The sequence below is a fragment of the Triticum aestivum genome, chromosome 5B, assembly GCF_018294505.1.
Source record: "Triticum aestivum cultivar Chinese Spring chromosome 5B, IWGSC CS RefSeq v2.1, whole genome shotgun sequence".
Taxonomy (NCBI): domain Eukaryota; kingdom Viridiplantae; phylum Streptophyta; class Magnoliopsida; order Poales; family Poaceae; genus Triticum; species Triticum aestivum.
This window is the reverse complement of record NC_057807.1, coordinates 84,344,685-84,366,675: the sequence shown is the minus strand read 5'-3', so window position 1 is coordinate 84,366,675 and position 21,991 is coordinate 84,344,685. Positions and strand designations below refer to the sequence as shown.

General features: G+C 50.3%; 18 non-coding genes and 1 pseudogene across 18 annotated transcripts; all 19 read left to right on the top strand.

The window, feature by feature from the left end:
- The first annotated feature begins 89 nt into the window (after positions 1 to 89).
- LOC123117976 (5S ribosomal RNA) lies at positions 90 to 208 on the top strand. Its single transcript, XR_006457605.1, has one exon. It is a non-coding gene; the product is annotated as a 5S ribosomal RNA (ribosomal RNA).
- Positions 209 to 574: 366 nt separating this feature from the next.
- Positions 575 to 693, top strand: LOC123118722 (5S ribosomal RNA). Its single transcript, XR_006458266.1, has one exon. It is a non-coding gene; the product is annotated as a 5S ribosomal RNA (ribosomal RNA).
- Positions 694 to 1,060: 367 nt separating this feature from the next.
- Positions 1,061 to 1,179, top strand: LOC123118664 (5S ribosomal RNA). The gene has a single exon (XR_006458209.1). It is a non-coding gene; the product is annotated as a 5S ribosomal RNA (ribosomal RNA).
- Positions 1,180 to 1,990: 811 nt separating this feature from the next.
- On the top strand, positions 1,991 to 2,109 carry LOC123118594 (5S ribosomal RNA). Its single transcript, XR_006458143.1, has one exon. It is a non-coding gene; the product is annotated as a 5S ribosomal RNA (ribosomal RNA).
- Positions 2,110 to 2,546: 437 nt separating this feature from the next.
- Positions 2,547 to 2,665, top strand: LOC123118750 (5S ribosomal RNA). Its single transcript, XR_006458290.1, has one exon. It is a non-coding gene; the product is annotated as a 5S ribosomal RNA (ribosomal RNA).
- Positions 2,666 to 3,476: 811 nt separating this feature from the next.
- On the top strand, positions 3,477 to 3,595 carry LOC123118178 (5S ribosomal RNA). Its single transcript, XR_006457761.1, has one exon. It is a non-coding gene; the product is annotated as a 5S ribosomal RNA (ribosomal RNA).
- A 366-nt stretch (positions 3,596 to 3,961) lies between these two features.
- LOC123118450 (5S ribosomal RNA) lies at positions 3,962 to 4,080 on the top strand. Its single transcript, XR_006457992.1, has one exon. It is a non-coding gene; the product is annotated as a 5S ribosomal RNA (ribosomal RNA).
- Positions 4,081 to 4,517: 437 nt separating this feature from the next.
- LOC123118624 (5S ribosomal RNA) lies at positions 4,518 to 4,636 on the top strand. The gene has a single exon (XR_006458172.1). It is a non-coding gene; the product is annotated as a 5S ribosomal RNA (ribosomal RNA).
- Positions 4,637 to 5,447: 811 nt separating this feature from the next.
- On the top strand, positions 5,448 to 5,566 carry LOC123118389 (5S ribosomal RNA). The gene has a single exon (XR_006457932.1). It is a non-coding gene; the product is annotated as a 5S ribosomal RNA (ribosomal RNA).
- A 367-nt stretch (positions 5,567 to 5,933) lies between these two features.
- LOC123118754 (5S ribosomal RNA) lies at positions 5,934 to 6,052 on the top strand. Its single transcript, XR_006458293.1, has one exon. It is a non-coding gene; the product is annotated as a 5S ribosomal RNA (ribosomal RNA).
- A 367-nt stretch (positions 6,053 to 6,419) lies between these two features.
- LOC123118764 (5S ribosomal RNA) lies at positions 6,420 to 6,538 on the top strand. The gene has a single exon (XR_006458300.1). It is a non-coding gene; the product is annotated as a 5S ribosomal RNA (ribosomal RNA).
- Positions 6,539 to 6,905: 367 nt separating this feature from the next.
- Positions 6,906 to 7,024, top strand: LOC123118555 (5S ribosomal RNA). The gene has a single exon (XR_006458104.1). It is a non-coding gene; the product is annotated as a 5S ribosomal RNA (ribosomal RNA).
- A 367-nt stretch (positions 7,025 to 7,391) lies between these two features.
- Positions 7,392 to 7,510, top strand: LOC123118444 (5S ribosomal RNA). Its single transcript, XR_006457985.1, has one exon. It is a non-coding gene; the product is annotated as a 5S ribosomal RNA (ribosomal RNA).
- A 367-nt stretch (positions 7,511 to 7,877) lies between these two features.
- LOC123118650 (5S ribosomal RNA) lies at positions 7,878 to 7,996 on the top strand. The gene has a single exon (XR_006458196.1). It is a non-coding gene; the product is annotated as a 5S ribosomal RNA (ribosomal RNA).
- Positions 7,997 to 8,362: 366 nt separating this feature from the next.
- LOC123118665 (5S ribosomal RNA) lies at positions 8,363 to 8,480 on the top strand. The gene has a single exon (XR_006458210.1). It is a non-coding gene; the product is annotated as a 5S ribosomal RNA (ribosomal RNA).
- A 436-nt stretch (positions 8,481 to 8,916) lies between these two features.
- LOC123118542 (5S ribosomal RNA) lies at positions 8,917 to 9,035 on the top strand. The gene has a single exon (XR_006458091.1). It is a non-coding gene; the product is annotated as a 5S ribosomal RNA (ribosomal RNA).
- Positions 9,036 to 9,402: 367 nt separating this feature from the next.
- LOC123118773 (5S ribosomal RNA) lies at positions 9,403 to 9,521 on the top strand. Its single transcript, XR_006458310.1, has one exon. It is a non-coding gene; the product is annotated as a 5S ribosomal RNA (ribosomal RNA).
- Positions 9,522 to 10,048: 527 nt separating this feature from the next.
- LOC123118806 (uncharacterized) lies at positions 10,049 to 10,163 on the top strand (annotated as a pseudogene).
- Positions 10,164 to 10,690: 527 nt separating this feature from the next.
- On the top strand, positions 10,691 to 10,809 carry LOC123118393 (5S ribosomal RNA). The gene has a single exon (XR_006457936.1). It is a non-coding gene; the product is annotated as a 5S ribosomal RNA (ribosomal RNA).
- The last annotated feature ends 11,182 nt before the right edge of the window (positions 10,810 to 21,991 follow it).

Genomic DNA, 21,991 nt, shown 5'->3' with positions numbered 1-21,991 from the left:
ACGGTTGTAATGGTAGTGAGAATGTAGAATCGTCTTTGGAGCGGACCTGGGAGTGGCAAGCATAAGGCACGAAGACGGGGAAACATGTCGAATGCGATCATACCAGCACTAAAGCACCGGATCCCATCAGAACTCTGAAGTTAAGCGTGCTTGGGCGAGAGTAGTACTAGGATGGGTGACCTCCTGGGAAGTCCTCGTGTTGCATTCCTTTTTAATTATTTTTTGCGCCTTGTGACAAACATATCGCACGTGCGCGATATATATTAATCCCGTTATATTATTTTTGACGTTTGCGATATGTTTAAGCTCGATGCTCATTGCTCGCGCGTCTTGGGGCGGCTTTGTGGCGCGAAGAGCGCGTTCTGAAAGGGGTGGAAAAAACTCGTGTTGCTGCGGTATGGAGGGAGGGGTGGAAACCGTGGAAAACTCGTCTCCGTGATTGAGCGGGAGAGTAAGTAGTATAGGACATTATCCATTGTTAGGGAACGGTTGTAATGGAAGTGAGAATGTAGAATCGTCTTTGGAGCGGACCTGGGAGTGGCAAGCATAAGGGACGAAGACGGGGAAACATGTTGGATGCGATCATACCAGCACTAAAGCACCGAATCCCATCAAAACTCCGAAGTTAAGCGAGCTTGGGCGAGAGTAGTATTAGGATGGGTGACCTCCTGGGAAGTCCTCGTGTTGCATTCCCTTTTTAGTTATTTTCTGCGCCTTGTGACAAACATATCGCACGTGCGCGATATATATTAATCCCGTTATATTATTTTTGACGTTTGCTATATGTTTAAGCTCGATGCTCATTGCTCGCGCGTCTTGGGGCGGCTTTGTGGCGCGAAGAGCGCGTTCTGAAAGGGGTGGAAAAAACTCGTGTTGCTGCGGTATGGAGGGAGGGGTGGAAACCGTGGAAAACTCGTCTCCGTGATTGAGCGGGAGAGTAAGTAGTATAGGACATTATTCATTGTTAGGGAACGGTTGTAATGGTAGTGAGAATGTAGAATCGTCTTTGGAGTGGACCTGGGAGTGGCAAGCATAAGGGACGAAGACGGGGAAACATGTCGGATGCGATCATACCAGCACTAAAGCACCGGATCCCATTAGAACTCCGAAGTTAAGCGAGCTTGGGCGAGAGTAGTACTAGGATGGGTGACCTCCTGGGAAGTCCTCATGTTGCAATCCCTTTTTAATTATTTTTTGCGCCTTGTGACAAACATATCGCACGTGCGCGATATATATTAATCCCGTTATATTGTTTTTGACGTTTGCGATATGTTTAAGCTCGATGCTCATTGCTCGCGCGTGTTGGGGCGGCTTTGTGGCGCGAAGAGCGCGTTCTGAAAGGGGTGAAAAAACTCGTGTTGCTGGGTATGGGGGGAGGGGTGGAAACCGTGGAAAACTCATCTCCGTGATTGAGCGGGAGAGTAAGTAGTATAGGACATTATCCGTTGTTAGGGAACGGTTGTAATGGTAATGAGAATGTAGAATCGTCTTTGGAGCGGACCTGGGAGTGGCAAGCATAAGGGACGAAGACGGGGAAACATGTCGGATGCGATCATACCAGCAGTAAAGCACCGGATCCCATCAGAACACCGAACCTCCTGGGAAGTCCTCATGTTGCATACCCTTTTTAATTATTTTTTGCGCCTTGTGACAAACATATCGCACGTGCGCGATATATATTAATCCCGTTATATTATTTTTGAAGTTTGCGATATGTTTAAGCTCCATGCTCATTGCTCGCGCGTCTTGGGGCGGCTTTGTGGCGCGAAGAGCGCGTTCTGAAAGGGGTGGAAAAAACTCGTGTTGCTGCGGTATGGAGGAAGGGGTGGAAACAGTGGAAAACTTGTCTCCGTGATTGAGCGGGAGAGTAAGTAGTATAGGACATTATCCATTGTTAGGGAACGGTTGTAATGGTAGTGAGAATGTAGAATCGTCTTTGGAGCGGACCTGGGAGTGGCAAGCATAAGGGACGAAGACGGGGAAACATGTCGGATGCGATCATACCAGCACTAAAGCACCGGATCCCATCAAAACTCCGAAGTTAAGCGTGCTTTGGCGAGAGTAGTACTAGGATGGGTGACCTCCTGGGAAGTCCTCGTGTTGCATTCCCTTTTTAATTATTTTTTGCGCCTTGTGACAAACATATCGCACGTGCGCGATATATATTAATCCCGTTATATTATTTTTGACGTTTCTGCGCCTTGTGACAAACATATCGCACGTGCGCGATATATATTAATCCCGTTATATTATTTTTGACATTTGCGATATGTTTAAGCTCGATGCTCATTGCTCGCGCGTCTTGGGGCGGCTTTGTGGCGCGAAGAGCGCGTTCTGAAAGGGTTGGAAAAAACTCGTGTTGCTGCGGTATGGAGGGAGGGGTGGAAACCGTGGAAAACTCGGCTCCGTGATTGAGCGGGAGAGTAAGTGGTATAGGACATTATCCATTGTTAGGGAACGGTTGTAGTGGTAGTGAGAATGTAGAATCGTCTTTGGAGCAGACCTGGGAGTGGCAAGCATAAGGGACGAAGACGGGGAAACATGTCCGATGCGATCATACCAGCACTAAAGCACCGAATCCCATCAGAACTCTGAAGTTAAGCAAGCTTGGGCGAGAGTAGTACTAGGATGGGTGACCTCCTGGGAAGTCCTCGTGTTGCATTCCCTTTTTAATTATTTTTTGCGCCTTGTGACAAACTTATCGCACGTGCGCGATATATATTAATCCCGTTATATTATTTTTGACGTTTGCGATATGTTTAAGCTCGATGCTCATTGCTCGCGCGTCTTGGGGCGGCTTTGTGGTGCGAAGAGCGCGTTCTGAAAGGGGTGGAAAAACTCGTGTTGCTGGGTATGGAGGGAGGGGTGGAAACCGTGGAAAACTCATCTCCGTGATTGAGCGGGAGAGTAAGTAGTATAAGACATTATCCATTGTTAGGGAACGGTTGTAATGGCAGTGAGAATGTAGAATCGTCTTTGGAGCGGACCTGGGAGTGGCAAGCATAAGGGACGAAGACGGGGAAACATGCCGGATGCGATTATACCAGCAGTAAAGCACCGGATCCCATCAGAACTCCGAACCTCCTGGGAAGTCCTCGTGTTGCATACACTTTTTAATTATTTTTTGTGCCTTGTGACAAACATATCGCACGTGCGCGATATATATTAATCCCGTTATATTATTTTTGAAGTTTGCGATATGTTTAAGCTCCATGCTCATTGCTCGCGCGTCTTGGGGCGGCTTTGTGGCGCGAAGAGCGCGTTCTGAAAGGGGTGGAAAAAACTCGTGTTGCTGTGGTATGGACGGAGGGGTGGAAACCGTGGAAAACTCGTCTCCGTGATTGAGTGGGAGAGTAAGTAGTATAGGACATTATTCATTGTTAGGGAACGGTTGTAATGGTAGTGAGAATGTAGAATCGTCTTTGGAGCGGACCTGGGAGTGGCAAGCATAAGGGACGAAGACGGGGAAACATGTTGGATGCGATCATACCAGCACTAAAGCACCGGATCCCATCAGAACTCCGAAGTTAAGCGTGCTTGGGCGAGAGTAGTACTAGGATGGGTGACCTCCTAGGAAGTCCTCGTGTTGCATTCCCTTTTTAATTATTTTTTGCGCCTTGTGACAAACATATCGCACGTGCGCGATATATATTAATCCCGTTATATTATTTTTGACGTTTGCGATATGTTTAAGCTCGATGCTCATTGCTCGCGCGTCCTGGGGCGGCTTGTGGCGCGAAGAGCGCGTTCTGAAAGGGGTGGAAAAAACTCGTGTTGCTGCGGTATGGAGGGAGGGGTGGAAACTGTGGAAAACTCGTCTCCGTGATTGAGCGGGAGAGTAAGTAGTATAGGACATTATTCATTGTTAGCAAACGGTTGTAATGGTAGTGAGAATGTAGAATCGTCTTTGGAGTGGACCAGGGAGTGGCAAGCATAAGGGACGAAGACGGAGAAACATGTCGGATGCGATCATACCAGCACTAAAGCACCGGATCCCATTAGAACTCCGAAGTTAAGCTTGCTTGGGCGAGAGTAGTACTAGGATGGGTGACCTCCTGGGAAGTCCTCGTGTTGCATTCCCTTTTTAATTATTTTTTGCGCCTTGTGACAAACATATCGCACGTGCGCGATATATATTAATCCCGTTATATTATTTTTGACGTTTTTGCGCCTTGTGACAAACATATCGCACGTGCGCGATATATATTAATCCCGTTATATTATTTTTGACATTTGTGATATGTTTAAACTCGATGCCCATGACTCACGCGTCTTGGGGCGGTTTTGTGGCGCGAAGAGCGCATTCTGAAAGGGGTGGAAAAAACTTGTGTTGCTGCGGTATGGAGGGAGGGGTGGAAACCGTGGAAAACTCGTCTCCGTGATTGAGAGGGAGAGTAAGTAGTATAGGACATTATCCATTGTTAGGGAACGGTTGTAGTGGTAGTGAGAATGTAGAATCGTCTTTGGAGCGGACCTGGGAGTGGCAAGCTTAAGGGACGAAGGCGGGGAAACATGTCGGATGCGATCACACCAGCACTAAAGCACCGGATCCCATCAGAACTCCGAAGTTAAGCGAGCTTGGGCGAGAGTAGTACTAGGATGGGTGACCTCCTGGGAAGTCCTCATGTTGCATTCCCTTTTTAATTATTTTTTGCGCCTTGTGACAAACATATCGCACGTGCGCGATATATATTAATCCCGTTATATTATTTTTGACGTTTGCGATATGTTTAAGCTCGATGCTCATTGCTCGCGCGTCTTGGGGCGGCTTTGTGGTGCGAAGAGCGCGTTCTGAAAGGGGTGGAAAAACTCGTGCTGCTGTGTATGGAGGGAGGGGTGGAAACCGTGGAAAACTCATCTCCGTGATTGAGCGGGAGAGTAAGTAGTATAGGACATTATCCATTGTTAGGGAACGGTTGTAATGGTAGTGAGAATGTAGAATCGTCTTTGGAGCGGACCTGGGAGTGGCAAGCATAAGGGACGAAGACGGGGAAACATGTCGGATGCGATCATACCAGTAGTAAAGCACCGGATCCCATCAGAACTCCGAACCTCCTGGGAAGTCCTCGTGTTGCATACCCTTTTTAATTATTTTTTGCGCCTTGTGAAGAACATATCGCACATGCGCGATATATATTAATCCCGTTATATTATTTTTGATGTTTGCGATATGTTTAAGCTCCATGCTCATTGCTCGCGCGTCTTGGGGCGGCTTTGTGGCGCGAAGAGCGCGTTCCGAAAGGGGTGGAAAAAACTCGTGTTGCTGCGGTATGGAGGGAGGGGTGGAAACCGTGGAAAACTCGTCTCCGTGATTGAGCGCGAGAGTAAGTAGTATAGGACATTATTCATTGTTAGGGAACGGTTGTAATGGTAGTGAGAATGTAGAATCGTCTTTGGAGCGGACCTGGGAGTGGCAAGCATAAGGGACGAAGACGGGGAAACATGTTGGATGCGATCATACCAGCACTAAAGCACCGGATCCCATTAGAACTCTGAAGTTAAGCGTGCTTGGGCGAGAGTAGTACTAGGATGGGTGACCTCCTGGGAAGTCCTCGTGTTGCATTCCCTTTTTAATTATTTTTTGCGCCTTGTGACAAACATATCGCACGTGCGCGATATATATTAATCCCGTTATATTATTTTTGACGTTTGCGATATGTTTAAGCTCGATGCTCATTGGTCGCGCGTCTTGGGGCGGCTTTGTGGCGCGAAGAGCGCGTTCTGAAAGGGGTGGAAAAAACTCGTGTTGCTGCGGTATGGAGGGAGGGGTGGAAACCATGGTAAACTCGTCTCCGTGATTGAGCGGGAGAGTAAGTAGTATAGGACATTATCCATTGTTAGGGAACGGTTGTAATGGTAGTGAGAATGTAGAATCGTCTTTGGAGCGGACCTGGGAGTGGCAAGCATAAGAGACGAAGACGGGGAAACATGTTGGATGCGATCATACCAGCACTAAAGCACCGGATCCCATCAGAACTCCGAAGTTAACTGTGCTTGGGCGAGACTAGTACTAGGATGGGTGACCTCCTAGGAAGTCCTCCTTTTGCATGCCCTTTTTAATTATTTTTTGCGCCTTGTGACAAACATATCGCACGTGCGCGATATATATTAATCCCGTTATATTATTTTTGACGTTTGCGATATATTTAAGCTCCATGCTCATTGCTCGCGCGTCTTGGGGCGGCCTTGTGGCGCGAAGAGCGCGTTCTGAAAGGGGTGGAAAAAACTCGTGTTGCTGCGGTATGGAGGGAGGGGTGGAAACCATGGAAAACTCGTCTCCGTGATTGAGCGGGAGAGTAAGTAGTATAGGACATTATCCATTGTTAGGGAACGGTTGTAATGGTAGTGAGAATGTATAATTGTCTTTGGAGCGGACCTGGGAGTGGCAAGCATAAGGGACGAAGACGGGGAAACATGTTGGATGCGATCATACCAGCACTAAAGCACCGGATCCCATCAGAACTCCGAAGTTAAGCGTGCTTGGGCGAGAGTAGTACTAGGATGGGTGACCTCCTGGGAAGTCCTCGTGTTGCATTCCCTTTTTAATTATTTTTTGCGCCTTGTGACAAACATATCACACGTGCGCGATATATATTAATCCCATTATATTAATTTTGACGTTTGCGATATGTTTAAGCTCGATGCTCATTGCTCGCGCGTCTTGGGGCGGCTTTGTGGCGCGAAGAGCGCGTTCTGAAAGTGGTGGAAAAAACTCGTGTTGCTGCGGTATGGAGGGAGGGGTGGAAACCGTGGAAAACTCGTCTCCGTGATTGAGTGGGAGAGTAAGTAGTATAGGACATTATCCATTGTTAGGGAACAGTTGTAATGGTAGTAAGAATGTAGAATCGTCTTTGGAGCGGACCTGGGAGTGGCAAGCTTAAGGGACGAAGACGAGGAACCATGTTGGACGCGATCATACCAGCACTAAAGCACCGGATCCCATCAGAACTCCGAAGTTAAGGGTGCTTGGGCGAGAGTAGTACTAGGATGGGTGACCTCCTGGGAAGTCCTCGTTTTGCATACCCTTTTTAATTTTGTTTTGCGCCTTGTGACAAACATATCGCACGTGCGCGATATATATTAATCCCGTTATATTATTTTTGACGTTTGCGATATGTTTAAGCTCCATGCTCATTGCTCGCGCGTCTTGGGGCGGCTTTGTGGCACGAAGAGCGCGTTCCGAAAGGGGTGGAAAAAACTCGTGTTGCTGCGGTATGGAGGAAGGGGTGGAAACCGTGGAAAACTTGTCTCCGTGATTGAGCGGGAGAGTAAGTAGTATAGGACATTTTTCATTGTTAGGGAACGGTTGTAATGGTAGTGAGAATGTAGAATCGTCTTTGGAGCGGACCTGGGAGTGGCAAGCATAAGGGACGAAGACGGGGAAACATGTTGGATGCGATCATACCAGCACTAAAGCACCGGATCCCATCAGAACTCCGAAGTTAAGCGTGCTTTGGCGAGAGTAGTACTAGGATGGGTGACCTCCTGGGAAGTCCTCGTGTTGCATTCCCTTTTTAATTATTTGTTGCGCCTTGTGACAAACATATCGCACGTGCGCGATATATATTAATCCCGTTATATTATTTTTGACGTCTGCGATATGTTTAAGATCGATGCTCATTCCTCGCGCGTCTTGGGGCGGCTTTGTGGCGCGAAGAGCGCATTCTGAAAGGGGTGGAAAAAACTCGTGTTGCTGCGATATGGAGGGAGGGGTGGAAACCGTGGAAAACTCGTCTCCGTGATTGAGCGGGAGAGTAAGTAGTATAGGACATTATCCATTGTTAGGGAACGGTTGTAATGGTAGTGAGAATGTAGAATCGTCTTTGGAGCGGACCTGGGAGTGGCAAGCATAAGGGACGAAGACGGGGAAACACGTCGGATGCGATCATACCAGCACTAAAGCACCGGATCCCATCAGAACTCCGAAGTTAAGCGTGCTTGGGCGAGAGTAGTACTAGGATGGGTGACCTCCTGGGAAGTCCTCGTGTTGCATTCCCTTTTTAATTATTTTTTGCGCCTTGTGACAAACATATCGCACGTGCGCGATATATATTAATCCCGTTATATTTTTTTGACGTTTGCGATATGTTTAAGCTCGATGCTCATTGCTCGCGCGTCTTGGGGCGGCTTTGTGGCGCGAAGAGCGCGTTCTGAATGGGGTGGAAAAAACTCGTGTTGCTGTGGTATGGAGGGAGGGGTGGAAACCGTGGAAAACTCATCTCCGTGATTGAGCGGGAGAGTAAGTAGTATAGGACATTATTCATTGTTAGGGAACGGTTGTAATGGTAGTGAGAATGTAGAATCGTCTTTGGAGCGGACCTGGGAGTGGCAAGCATAAGGGACGAAGACGGGGAAACATGTCGGATGCGATCATACCAGCACTAAAGCACCGGATCCCATTAGAACTCCGAAGTTAAGCGTGCTTGGGGAGAGTAGTACTAGGATGGGTGACCTCCTGGGAAGTCCTCGTGTTGCATTCCCTTTTTAATTATTTTTTGCACCTTGTGACAAACATATCGCACATGCGCGATATATATTAATCTCGTTATATTATTTTTGACGTTTTTACGCCTCGTGACAAACATATCGCACGTGCGCGATATATATTAATCCCGTTATATTATTTTTGACGTTTGCGATATGTTTAAGCTCGCTGCTCATTGCTCGCGCATCTTGGGGCGGCTTTGTGGCGCGAAGAGCGCGTTTTGAAAGGGGTGGAAAAACTCGTGTTGCTGCGGTATGGAGGGAGGGGTGGAAACCGTGGTAAACTCGTCTCCGTGATTGAGCGGGAGAGTAAGTAGTATAGGGCATTATCCATTGTTAGGGAACGGTTGTAATGGTAGTGAGAATGTAGAATCGTCTTTGGAGCGGACCTGGGAGTGGCAAGCATAAGGGACGAAGATGGGGAAACATGTCGGATGCGATCATACAAGCACTAAAGCACCGGATCCCATCAGAACTCCGAAGTTAAGCGTGCTTGGGCGAGAGTAGTACTAGGATGGTTGACCTCCTGGGAAGTCCTCGTGTTGCATTCCCTTTTTAATTCTTTTTTACGCCTCGTGACAAACATATCGCACGTGCGCGATATATATTAATCCCGTTATATTGTTTTTGACATTCGCGATATGTTTAAGCTCGATGCTCATTGCTCGCGCGTCTTGGGTCGGCTTTGTGGCGCGAAGAGCGCGTTCTGAAAGGGGTGGAAAAAACTCGTGTTGCTGAGGTATGGAGGGAGGGGTGGAAACCGTGGAAAACTCGTCTCCGTGATTGAGCGGGAGAGTAAGTAGTATAGGACATTATCCATTGTTAGGGAACGGTTGTAATGGTAGTGAGAATGTAGAATCGTCTTTGGAGCGGGCCTGGGAGTGGCAAGCATAAGGGACGAAGACGGGGAAACATGTTGGATGCGATTATACCAGCACTAAAGCACTGGATCCCATCAGAACTCCGAAGGTAAGCGTGCTTGGGCGAGAGTATTACTAGGATGGGTGACGTCCTGGGAAGTCCTCATGCTGCATTCCCTTTTTAATTATTTTTTGTGCCTCGTGACAAACATATCGCACGTGCGCGATATATATTAATCCCGTTATATTATTTTTGACGTTTGCGATATGTTTAAGCTCGCTGCTCATTGCTCGCGCGTCTTTGGGCGGCTTTGTGGGAAGTCCTCGTGTTGCATTCCCTTTTTAATTATTTTTTGTGTCTCGTGACAAACATATCGCACGTGCGCGATATATATTAATCCCGTTATATTATTTTTGACGTTTGCGATATGTTTAAGCTCGCTGCTCATTGCTCGCGCGTCTTGGGGCGGCTTTGTGGCGCGAAGAGCGCGTTCTGAAAGGGGTGGAAAAAATACGTGTTGCTACGGTATGGAGGGAGGGGTGGAAACCGTGGTAAACTCGTCCCCGTGATTGAGCGGGAGGTAAGTAGTATAGGACATTATCCATTGTTAGGGAACAGTTGTAATGGTAGTGAGAATGTAGAATCGTCTTTGGAGCGGACCTGGGAGTGGCAAGCATGAGGGACGAAGACGGGAAAACATGTCGGATGCGATCATACTAGCACTAAAGCGCTGGATCCCATCAGAACTCCGAAGTTAAGCGTGCTTGGGCGAGAGTAGTACTACATTCTCACTACCATTACATTCCATGTTGCATTCCCTTTTTAATTATTTTTTGTGCCTCGTGACAAACATATCGCACGTGCGCGATATATATTAATCCCGTTATATTATTTTTGACGTTTTGCGATATGTTTAAGCTCGCTGCTCATTGCTCGCGCATCTTGGGGCGGCTTTGTGGGAAGTCCTCGTGTTGCATTCCCTTTTTAATTATTTTTTGTGCCTCATGACAAACATATCGCACGTGCGCGATATATATTAATCCCGTTATATTATTTTTGACGTTTGCGATATGTTTAAGCTCGCTGCTCATTGCTCGCGCGTCTTGGGGCGGCTTTGTGGCGCGAAGAGCGCGTTCTGGAAGGGGTGGAAAAATACGTGTTGCTACGGTATGGAGGGAGGGGTGGAAACCGTGGTAAACTCGTCCCCGTGATTGAGCGGGAGGTAAGTAGTATAGGACATTATCCATTGTTAGGGAACGGTTGTAATGGTAGTGAGAATGTAGAATCGTCTTTGGAGCGGACCTGGGAGTGGCAAGCATGAGGGACGAAGACGGGAAAACATGTCGGATGCGATCATACCAGCACTAAAGCGCTGGATCCCATCAGAACTCCGAAGTTAAGCGTGCTTGGGCGAGAGTAGTACTAGGATGGGTGACCTCCTGGGAAGTCCTCGTGTTGCATTCCCTTTTTAATTATTTTTTGCGCCTCGTGACAAACATATGGCATGTGCGCGATATATATTAATCCCGTTATATTATTTTTGACGTGTGCGAGGTGGCGCGATGGCGAAGCCTCCACAAAGGATCGCATGTTGCCACGCAGGTGCCTGCCTAGCTGGTTGGGTTGGCAGCTGCATGCGAACAGCGGCGAAGACTTGGTTGGCGCAGGCCTAGCGGTGGCCCTGCCGGTGCACTTGGCGAGGGCCTCGTCGGGTGGCCCGGCAAGGCTCTTGCCGGGTAGCCCGGCGAGGGTCTTGTTGTGGCGCGCTGGTTTCCCCGGCAAGGGACCTTGCCGGGGGGGTCTCGTGGGTTTCTTCGGTGAGGATGGTTGCCTTCTTATGCTCATTTGGTCTTGTCTCTTCCTCGTCTTCACAAAGATCTGCATGCCACCACAGAGGTGCCTCCCGAGCCTTGCCCCAACGTGTCTGTCGAACGTTGGTGGGCTCAAGGGTGGCTCACTTTGGTTGGCGCGGGCGAGCTGCCCCGGCAAGGGTCTTTCCGGGGTTGCCGAGGCAGCCCCGGCAAGGGTCCTTGCCGGGGGAACCTGCTACGCCCATACAATCTTTGTGGTCTTGGTCCTTTATGTTGCTTCATTCGCCTTGTGGCCTCGGCTTCTCACCGGTTCCCCTTCATGCCGTGTCTGTGCGTGGCCGTGGTGGTAGGCTCTGATTGCCCGTGCACTAGTAAAGGGGTCAAAAGGAGAACCCCTACTTTTTCACACCGACAGGAGCCCCCGGGCCTGGGCCATACATAAGCGCAACACGTTGTTGGGCCAGGCCCAAGACGGTGCGCGGGCAGTTGGGGAGGATTTTTACCACGGCCACTGTTCCGTCCGTGCGCTTCCCACGACACGCGTTGAACGCGCGACGTGGGGGTCGTGCGCGCGCATGACAGGCATGCGTGTGACAGTGCCCGCATGCATGCGTCGCATCGCAGTTAATGGGAAATGAGGCGGCCCGCGCCTTCCCCATAAAAAGGAATAACCGCGGGCGCGCTGCTCACTTTACCCCTCCCCTGCTCCCCTCCCCAATCTCAGAACCGACGCCCCCATCTCCTCGAGCCCCTCTGTTATTGTCTATCACCGTCCCGCTTCCACCATCCTCTGCCTTTTCGCTTCCCGCAACCGCCATGGCACCTAAGCCCACCAAGAGCAAGGGAGCGGCGAAGGATGCCGGCGTGTTGGAGCAGCCGGAGAGCGAGCTGGTGGTGCGGCGGGCGCAGTTCACCTACTTCCTCCCTTCGACGGTCGGCGTGCCCGAGCTTTGGGAGATGTTCAAGTGTCTGTGGGGCGTGAAGACGGGGGGTGAGAAAACCGGGAACCCGGCCACGACCATCATCCCCGCCAGCGCCGGGCCATCCCCTCACCTGTACCCTTTTTTCATCGATTATTTCTTTTGCGGGCTCTGTCCCTCCTTCTCTGATTTCTTCAAGGACATCATGCACACCTATGGTTTCCATCCCTTGAATTTCACTCCGAATGCCGTGGCGTGCATGGCCCTCTTCGCCCATCTCTGCGAGGGCTTCGTCGGGGTTTACCCCAGTACGGCGCTCTTCCGCCATTACTTTTCCCCTCAGATCCAAAAAGGGGGTGCCATTGCTGGTTGCGTCGCCTGGATCCTGAGGGCCAAGGGGGCGTACCCGGAAGGCGCCATGAAGGAGAGGTGGGAAGAATGGTGGGGCCGATGGTGCTGGATTAAGGAGAAGGACCCGCCAGTGTTCTGCGAGGTTCGCCAGAAGCCGCCGATCCGTGGCGGAGATTGGGGCGACTAACGAGGGTACAGACCTGGGGTAGGGTCATAGGCTCGACCTATACGTCCTACCCAAGGTCACTACCCTAGAAGATGGAAAGACCAAGAGTCAACAGAGGAGCACCAGTCTTGTACGTCGAGTGCAATCCACTCGACGATCATTATCTGTCGTCACTCGACCACAAGGAAGATCACTCGACCATATCGAAGACCAGAAGTCAGAAGAGCACACAATGGCCAGATATTTACTCCTTAGTCTTCATGAGCATTAAGAGTACTAAATGCTGGCGTTACCAGTAACGCCCTTACTTTAAGTACATTAGTTCCCTTGTAATGGAGGGGTCTGGGGTCCTGGAGCACTCTATATAAGCCACCCCCCTCCGCTGGCACAAGGGTTCGCACCCTCTGTAATTCAACACACATAATCCAATCGACCGCCTCCAGGCACCGAGACGTAGGGCTATTACTTCCTCCGAGAAGGGCCTGAACTCGTAAACATCGCGTGTACATCTTCACCATAGCTAAGATCTTGCCTCTCCATACCTACCCCCTCCTTCTACTGTCAGACTTAGAACCACGACAGTTGGCGCCCACCGTGGGGCAGGTGTCTTAGCGACTTTTTGGTGAAGTTGCAAGTTTATTTTCCGATCATCATCATGGTTTCCGGCGGCGAGATGGTTGAGGGCCGCGAGATCCGTCTCGGCACGCTCGTTTTCGTCGCCGACGACTCGGCATGGCTCTAGGAAGCTCCGCTCGATGTCGAGGCGCTCCCCGTCCGAGGGGCGATGCACTTTCGCACGTGCATTCGTGGCGTTCTTCTTTGACATCCGTCGACCCAGTATCAGTCGACGCCGGTGGCATCCACCTTCCCGCTATTCGTCGCCGCAAGCGATCCGGTCAGTCGCGGCTTCAGAAGTGGGTGAGGCATGCAGTGGCTAGACGTTCGGCCACCCATCAAATCGCGGCAATCGAGCCCGACGAAACTCTCCACGACCTGTTTGATCTGTCGACTGGCTCTGCGGAGACGACGTCCGAGTGTTATAGCAGCGCTGCTGCGGCTGAAGTCCTGATGATCGATGGTCCGCATGGCCCACCTGGTTTTCTTTGCGAGGACGGCAAAGAGGCTGGTGACGATCCATCACGGGTCCACGAGGAGTATCGTTCCGAACCTCTCTCCTCGCAGCAGAGAGAGGATCTTCATCGTCGCAACATGGACGCACTTCACACACCCATCACTGGAGAAACCCCCGAGGCTCGAGCCTTGGAGGAAGCACGCTTAGCCAACTTGGCTAAGCGCACTCGACTGGATAACCTTTAGCATGCTCTCGACGAGCGCGCCCAGGAGCGGATCCATGAATCCAGTCGACGACAGCTTTTCCCGCCTCCACCTAAGGTATACCGCACACCGATTCACAATCTCATAGCCGCGGCCCGAATAGCAGAGTCCATCCAACCTTCCCAGTCGGAAGCTGGCAGAGGGCTGATGCAGATCCGGGCCCTGCTTAGGGCAGCAGGAGAGCAGAATACAGCAGTATCTCAGTCGTGAAATAGGATTCATAGCAGATCTGTTGTAGCGGACACGGTTCAGTCGGCTCGCAACCCAAGATCGCCTCCACGGCGTGAAGGCCGTGGGTAGTATGATCATCCACTCGACCGTGACAATCATCGTCGAGGACCCACGCCTCCTCCGAGGAGTGCGTCATACGTACCTCGGCGGAATGATGATAGGCGGCGTCACAGTGGCGAGCGCAGGAATTCAGTCGACCCAAGGGAACCGGGCTTCGACACGAGGTCTATCCTCGTTCAAGGCCTGGTCAACCAGAACAGAGCACACAGAGAAGACCCTGGCAGAGACCGTCCAAGTGGCAGTCGAGTGCATGTTTCTGGTCCTGAGTGTTTTAGCAGAGCCATCAGGGCAGCAGTGATACCTCCCAACTTCAAACTGGCATCCGGGGTCAGTAAGTTCACTGGTGAATCCAAGCCTGAAACTTGGCTTGAAGATTACCGAGTGGCTGTGCAGATCGGGGGCGGTAACGACGAGATAGCAATGAAGCATCTTCCACTCATGTTGGAAGGGTCAGCCCGAGCGTGGCTGACTCAGTTGGCTCTGGGCAGCATTCACAGTTGGGAAGAGCTATCCCGAGTGTTCGTGAGAACTTTCAAAGGCACGTGCAAGCGACCTGGAGGATTGCCTAAGTTGCAGCATTGCGTGCAGAAGCCGAATGAGACTTTGAGAGAGTTCATCCAGAGATGGTCCACCCTGCACCACACCATCGAGAATGTTTCAGAGCATCAAGCCGTCTGCGCCTTCAAGGAAGGCGTCAAATATAGAGAGTTGGTCTTGAAATTCGGTCGGACTGGAGATATGACTGGCTCGAATGATGGAAATAGCCACCCGGTACGCTAACGGAGAAGAAGAGGATCAACTCCGTAGCGGGAAGAGCAAACCAGTCGGGCAAGATACCGGTGGAGGTAACTCCAGTCAGAAGCAGAAGCGCAAGGCCGAGCCGGCAGCGCCCGAAGAGATTGCGGCAGTGAATCAAGGAAAGTTTAAGGGAAAACCTAAAGGGCCCTCGGCCCCTAAGAAGGTGAAGGATAAGGAAGGGAATGACGTGATGGATTTGCCGTGCCACATCCACACGAAGAAAGATGAAGAAGGTAATCTGATGTACCCAAAGCATACCACCCGGCAGTGTCGACTCCTAATCCAGCAGTTCAGAGAGAAACAAACCACTGAAAGGGAGAAGGAGTCAGACCAAGGTGAAGATGAAGAGGAAGACAATGGTTATGCCAACGGCAATTCCACACTGATGATATTCGCTGACGTTGAAAGCAAGAGTCGGTTGAAGGTCATCAACAGGGAGGTGAACATGGTCGCTCCCACGTCGACGACCACCTACCTGAGATGGTCTCAGACAGCCATTACGTTCGACCAGTCTGACCACCCTACTCGTGTGGCCACCCCTGGGAGGCAAGCTTTGGTAGTCGACCCCGTGGTTGGAGGCACTCGTCTGACTAAGGTACTGATGGACGGTGGCAGCAGTCTGAACATCCTCTACGCTGAGACTTTGAAGGGGATTGTCAGGACCCCGACTCAATGCCACATCGATCTAGCATGTAACACCTCATATCACTTTGCGGCCTCACGCACGGTATCCCCACGGGTGTCGCCTTACCTTTGCCCGGGACCGTTTGCGCCTTTTGGCACACGTATATGATGGTGTCGCTAGCATCCATATGATAAAGAGCCCGGGCTAACATGGCTAGTCGTAAACCCAAAGTGGCACTAACTTACAGGGACAGGCATCCATGACCCAGCATCGAACGTGTCGGTCATCAGCGAGTGAATCCAGGCTGTAGCACTGGGCTAACAGGACTCCGGTGAACCGGGCTGTAGCAGGCTAACAGGACTCCGGTATTCCTCGCGTGACATTTCCCCGAAGGGACAGACACAGGATCGAAGAAGGACACATGCCGGCCAGCCTAAGTGTTCCGGAGCAGTAGCAAGCTACCAGGGCTCAGTGGAAGCACTAGGAGACATTTCCCGGTAAGAGAGGCTACTAAGGATAAACAACTAGATAGTCAGATCCCACACATAGCAATACACATTACACGTACGCATAACATGCAAGTATGTGCTGTACAAGATGGCATCACATTATAACTCAGCAACTCATATAGGTAAGGCTCAAAGAGCCATCATAGCATTTATTGCAAACAGGGGTCACAAGACCCATCCTACAGAGCATACAAGCAACAAGCGGAAGCATTACATGTCTGAGTACAGACATCTATAAATGAAGAAGGCTGAAAGCCTGACTATCTACAACGTCCGATCAAGATCGTAGCTGAGGTACAAGCTACTTGTCGAAGTCCATGAGAACACTAGTAGGACCGAAGTCTCTGCTGCAAAAACATAAAAAAGCAACATGAGTACAAAGGTACTCAGCAAGAGTTACATCAGATCCTATCATACATGCATTTGTATCAAGAGGGTAATGTGGGGTTTAGTTGCAGCAAGCCAGCTTTGACTCTGTGGCTAGACTGTTCTACGACTACCAGAAACTCTGGAGGTGAGACAACGTACACGAGTCCACTAATCACCACACAATACACTACTATGGACTCATCCCCGTCTCCCTACGAGAAGGCCATCCATAGCACTCACACTTGTCTTGAGCATTTTATAGTATCCACTTCAAGTTGTCTATGTACCATGTAAGCATCCAAGAAGTCCATAACCGCGGACCCGGCTATTCGAATAGATCATGTTAACCCTGCAGGGGTGTACTTCTTCACACACGCTCTCGCCACTTACCGCCATGTACACGTCATGTATCTTGGCAACCTTCAAGCGGAAGCCTGGCGAGGGTGTCGGCCACGACCTGACTAACCACACAAGACTCTAGTCCAGGTTTATCGCCTATTCGGGTTCCATCCGCAAGGAGATCCAGCCGGGGTGTCGCTCACGGCCCCAAACGATGTGAGCAGGGTTCCCAAGCCCACCATCCGGGTGCCACTTGGTACACCGTGCCACCTGTGCCTGGTCTGTCCCAAGCCCACCCTGCCGGGTGCCACTCGGTAGAAAAATAGCACTACCTACAAACACCAGAAACTAGTTGCGACTCCTGGACAGAGACCAAGTTGGTTAATAAGTCGAGAGAGTCAATTAAGGATCCCAATGTGTGGTAGTATCGAGTCATTGGACAACATACATAGAACTCAGTGCTTAAGGACGGTTCCAATGAGACAACCCACCATGTACTCCTACATGGCCTCTCACCGCTACCTTTACCAAATCGTGTTCACACACTTCACTCTCAGCATCAGAACATATCGTAACACTCCAATTCATTCCCAATGAATCAGACCTGACACACTCTAAGCAATAGCAGGCATAGCATGGTAGGAACACAACATGGCTCAATCAACTCCTACACATGCCAGTGGGTTTCAACTATTTACTGTGGCAATGACAGGTCATGCAGAGGAATGGGTTCAACTACCGCAGCACAAAGTAGCAGATGAATCGTTGTTGTCCTAATGCAATAACTAAGAGAAGGAGCGAGAGAGTAGGATTGTATCGGAATGAACAAGGGGGTTTGCTTGCCTGGTAGATCAACAGAGGAGGCACTGCTTCACAGACAGGTACTCTGGAACAGCTCCGGAGCAGGACCTATCGAGAAGGAACGGTGCCGGCAATCAATACACAACATATGCAACAATATGATGCATGAACATGGCATGAAGATGTGATGTTGTTTGAGCTAATGCAACTAGTAATCATTTGGTTTGAAGTGCATTTGAACCAAAGGTTCAAATGCATCTCCAAAGTAAGCTCTTATATATGCCATAATGTGTTTTCACCTATACAGCAAGTATAAGTTGGTTTGTCATGCATGAAACTAGTATAGATGGAAAGATTGCATTTTTCTAATAATTTTTCATATATAAATCATTTCAATCTGAGCTACGGTTGAATTTCTATGAATTTTTGAAGTTTAAATCAATTTCTGGAATTTCCTGAATTATTTTAAATGCAGAAATCAAATTATTGCGCTAGCATGACGTCAGCACGACGTCAGCAGTCAACTGCGGCTGACTGGGGTCAAACCTGACGTGTGGGGTCCACACGTCGGTGACACTGGGGTTAACCCCGAGTCAAACCTGGGCTGATTAGCTTTGACTAAGCCCTGGGGCCCGCTGGTCAGTGTCAGTAGGTGGGGATTAGTGCCTAATTAACAAAGCCACGTCAGCCCGCCGGAGTTCTGGCCGGCGGCGACCAATAGCGCGGCGGCGACTCGCCGGACTTGCGCTACAAGCGGCGTTTGGTCGCACGAAGACCACCGGGGCGTAGCCCATCGTCGTCCGCAACCAGGGGAGCTGGTGGGGGGCTGCGGGGGCGCCGGAGCTCGCCGGAGCAAAGCTCGGGGCGGCGGCTTGAGTTCGGTGAAGAGGGACGGAGCGCTATGGTGCACGGGAGGAAGAGTGGGTAGGTGCTCTGTGTTCCTGGGAATGCGCCGAGGACGACAGCATGCTCGGACGCGACGTGTGGGGGCTCTAGCCGCGGCGACCTCGTGGCCGGCGGCGATGAGCTCTCGGGCTCGATGGAGCCCGCGGTTGGAGGAAGAAATCGGCATCAGGGAGGGGGAGGTTCGGTGCGGGGGCTCACAGCGAGACCAGCCAGCGCGAGGGCGAGGTCGGGGATGCCCGGTAGCTCCCGAATCGACGGCGAGGATCCACGGCGGCCGGAGGCGAAGATGGCGACGGCGACGGCTCCATTGGGTGCTTCGTCTTGCGTGGCTCGACGAGGAGGTAGAGGGGGTCGCGGCGGAGCTGGGGAGCGTGTCGGAGAGGCGAGGGGGAGGCGGTGGCTACGGCTACGGTGGACGGCGGCGATGAGCTCTGCTCGGCTGCGCGCGCGAGAGAGAGAGAGCGAGGGAGAGGAGAGGAAGAATCGGGGGAGAGTGAGAGGGTACGGGGGGGGCGTGGCGACGTCCGGGCGTTCTAGGGCGACGAGGAGGGCGCCAGGCAAGCAGGGAGGCTGGTGGCGTGGCGCGGTGGCGCGCGCGCGCGCCTGGCACGCTCCCCTCCCTCTGTCGAGGACGAAGACGATAGAGGAGGAGGCGGGCTGGGCCGCCTGCTGGCTGGGCCGGCCTACTGCTGCTGGGCTGCACAGGGAGGAGGCCCAGGTAAGTCTCCCTCTTTTATTTTTTTGTTTTCTAATTTTCTGACATTCGTTTTGATATAATTAAAACATTAAATCATTTAATTACCTTATGCCAATTTTTGCAGGAGCTAGCTATATTATTCCAGAGCTCCCCAACAATTGGCATAATTTTTGGACATATATTAATATATATAACTAATATATTTCCAATGCAAATATTTATCAGATTAATCCAAATGGCCAAAATTAAATATCCATAAGCTCCTAAAAATATTGGTTTGATTTTTATCTCTGTCCAATATTTTCAGAGAGCAACATGAGCATTTTCTTGGCCCCTTTTGGAGAAATTTTTATTTGGATCATTTTCAAAAATGATTCTGAGGGTTCCACCAATCCTCATTTCAAATTTAAATGAAATTTAAACATGATGCACAAATGACTAGCTAGTCTAGGTCATACCAGACTAGGGATGTGACAACTCGCCCCCACTTGAAAGAATCTCGTCCCGAGATTCAGGGGTCGACGGAAAGAAGGTGGGGTACTCCAGTCGAAGACGATCTTCTCGCTCCCAAGTAGCTTCTCTCTCGGAATGATGAGACCACTGAACTTTGAGAAACTTGATGTTCTGACGTCGGGTAACACGGTCGGCTTGATCAAGAATGCGAACCGGGTACTCTCGGTATGTGAGGTTATCTTGGAGATCAAGCGTTTCGTGGTCCACTCCGCGGATGGGATCCAAGAAGCAACGCCTGAGTTGAGAGACGTGGAAGACATCATGAACTCGAGAAAGATGTGGGGGTAGTTCCATCTGGTAGGCAACCTCTCCTCGTTTAGCGAGAATACGAAAAGGACCAATGTAACGAGGAGCCAACTTGCCCTTGATACCGAAGCGATGGGTACCCTTCAAAGGAGTAACCCGAAGGTAGGCCTTGTCGCCAACCTCATAAGTTATATCCTTATGACGACGATCATACTGACTCTTCTGACGAGACTGGGCTGTTTTCAAATTCTCATGAATGATGCGAACTTGCTCTTCTGCCTCCTGGATCATATCCGGTCCAAAGAATTGTCTTTCACCGGTTTCTGACCAGTTCAAAGGTGTTCGACATCTTCATCCATAGAGAACCTCAAAAGGAGCTTTCTTGAGGCTGGATTGATAGCTATTGTTATAAGCAAACTCGGCAAAAGGAAGACATTTCTCCCAATCCATACCGAATGAGATAACGCAAGCTCTGAGCATGTCTTCGAGAATTTGATTGACCCGTTCCACCTGACCACTCGACTGAGGGTGGAAAGCGGTACTGAAGGAAAGATGGGTTCCCATGGCAGTTTGGAAACTCTCCCAGAAATGAGAAGTGAAAAGACTGCCACGGTCTGAATTGATCTCTAGTGGAACACCATGGAGTGATACTATTCGAGAAATGTATAAGTCAGCAAGCTGACTAGCAGTGATACTCTCTCGAACAGGAAGGAAGTGAGCCACTTTGGAAAGACGATCAACGACTACGAAGATAGCGTTATTCCCTCTCTTGGTCCTGGGAAAGCCGGTGACGAAGTCCATACCAACTTTATCCCATTTCTATTCAGGAATAGCTAAAGGCTGAAGGGTGCCAGCAGGTCTTTGATGCTCTGCCTTAACGCGACGACAAACGTCACATTTGGCAATGAACTCAGCGATTTCTCTCTTCATCCTAGTCCACCAGAACCTCTGGCGTAGGTCCTGATACATCTTAGTACTACCGGGATGAATCGTGAGAGGAGATTCATGCACCTCCTTAAGAATCAATTGTCGAAGATGTTGCTTCTTGGGGACCACCAGGCGGTTCCCAAAGAAAACAACACCTCGAGCATCAACAGAGAAACTACCAGCAACTCCCTTCTTAATGTTATCCTTGATACGAGAAATACCCGTATCATATTGCTGGCTAGTTATGATCTGATCCTCAAGAGTAGGTTTCGCCACCAAGGTAGAAAGGAATCCGTGAGGAGCAATGTGAAGGTTAAGCTTACAGAATTCCTCATGGAGAAGGGGTTGGCCCTGCTGCAGCATGAGATTGTTGCAATAGGATTTACGGCTTAGAGCATCAGCCATGACATTGGCTTTGCCTGGGGTGTAGGTAATCCCTAGATCATAATCTGTGATTAACTCCAACCAACGTCGTTGCCTAAGGTTCAGATCCGGTTGGGTGAAGATATACTTGAGACTCTGGTGATCGGTGTAGATCTCGCAACGTTTACCAAGGAGGTAATGTCGCCAGGTCTTGAGTGCATAGACTACGGCTGCAAGCTCTAGATCATGTGTAGGATAATTCTCCTCATGTGGATGCAACTGTCGAGATGCATAGGCAATCACATGACGATCCTGCATAAGAATGCAACCTAGTCCCTGTCGTGAGGCGTCACAATAGATAACAAAGTCCTTTGTGAAATCCGGTGGCACAAGTATGGGAGCAGAAGTCAGGCGTCTTTTCAGTTCCTGAAAACTGTACTCACACTGTGGGGACCACTCGAACTTTTTATCTTTCTTGAGAAGTTCCGTGAGGGGTTTGGCTACTTTGGAGAAATTTTCAACAAAGCGGCGACAATAGCTGGCTAGACCAAGGAAGCTCCTAACTTGTTTAACGTTTTCAGGTGGAGTCCAATCAAGAACGGCTTGAACTCTCTCGGGATTGACAGCAATGCCCTTACTAGAGATTACGTGGCCTAGGTAGGTCACTTCTGGCAACCAA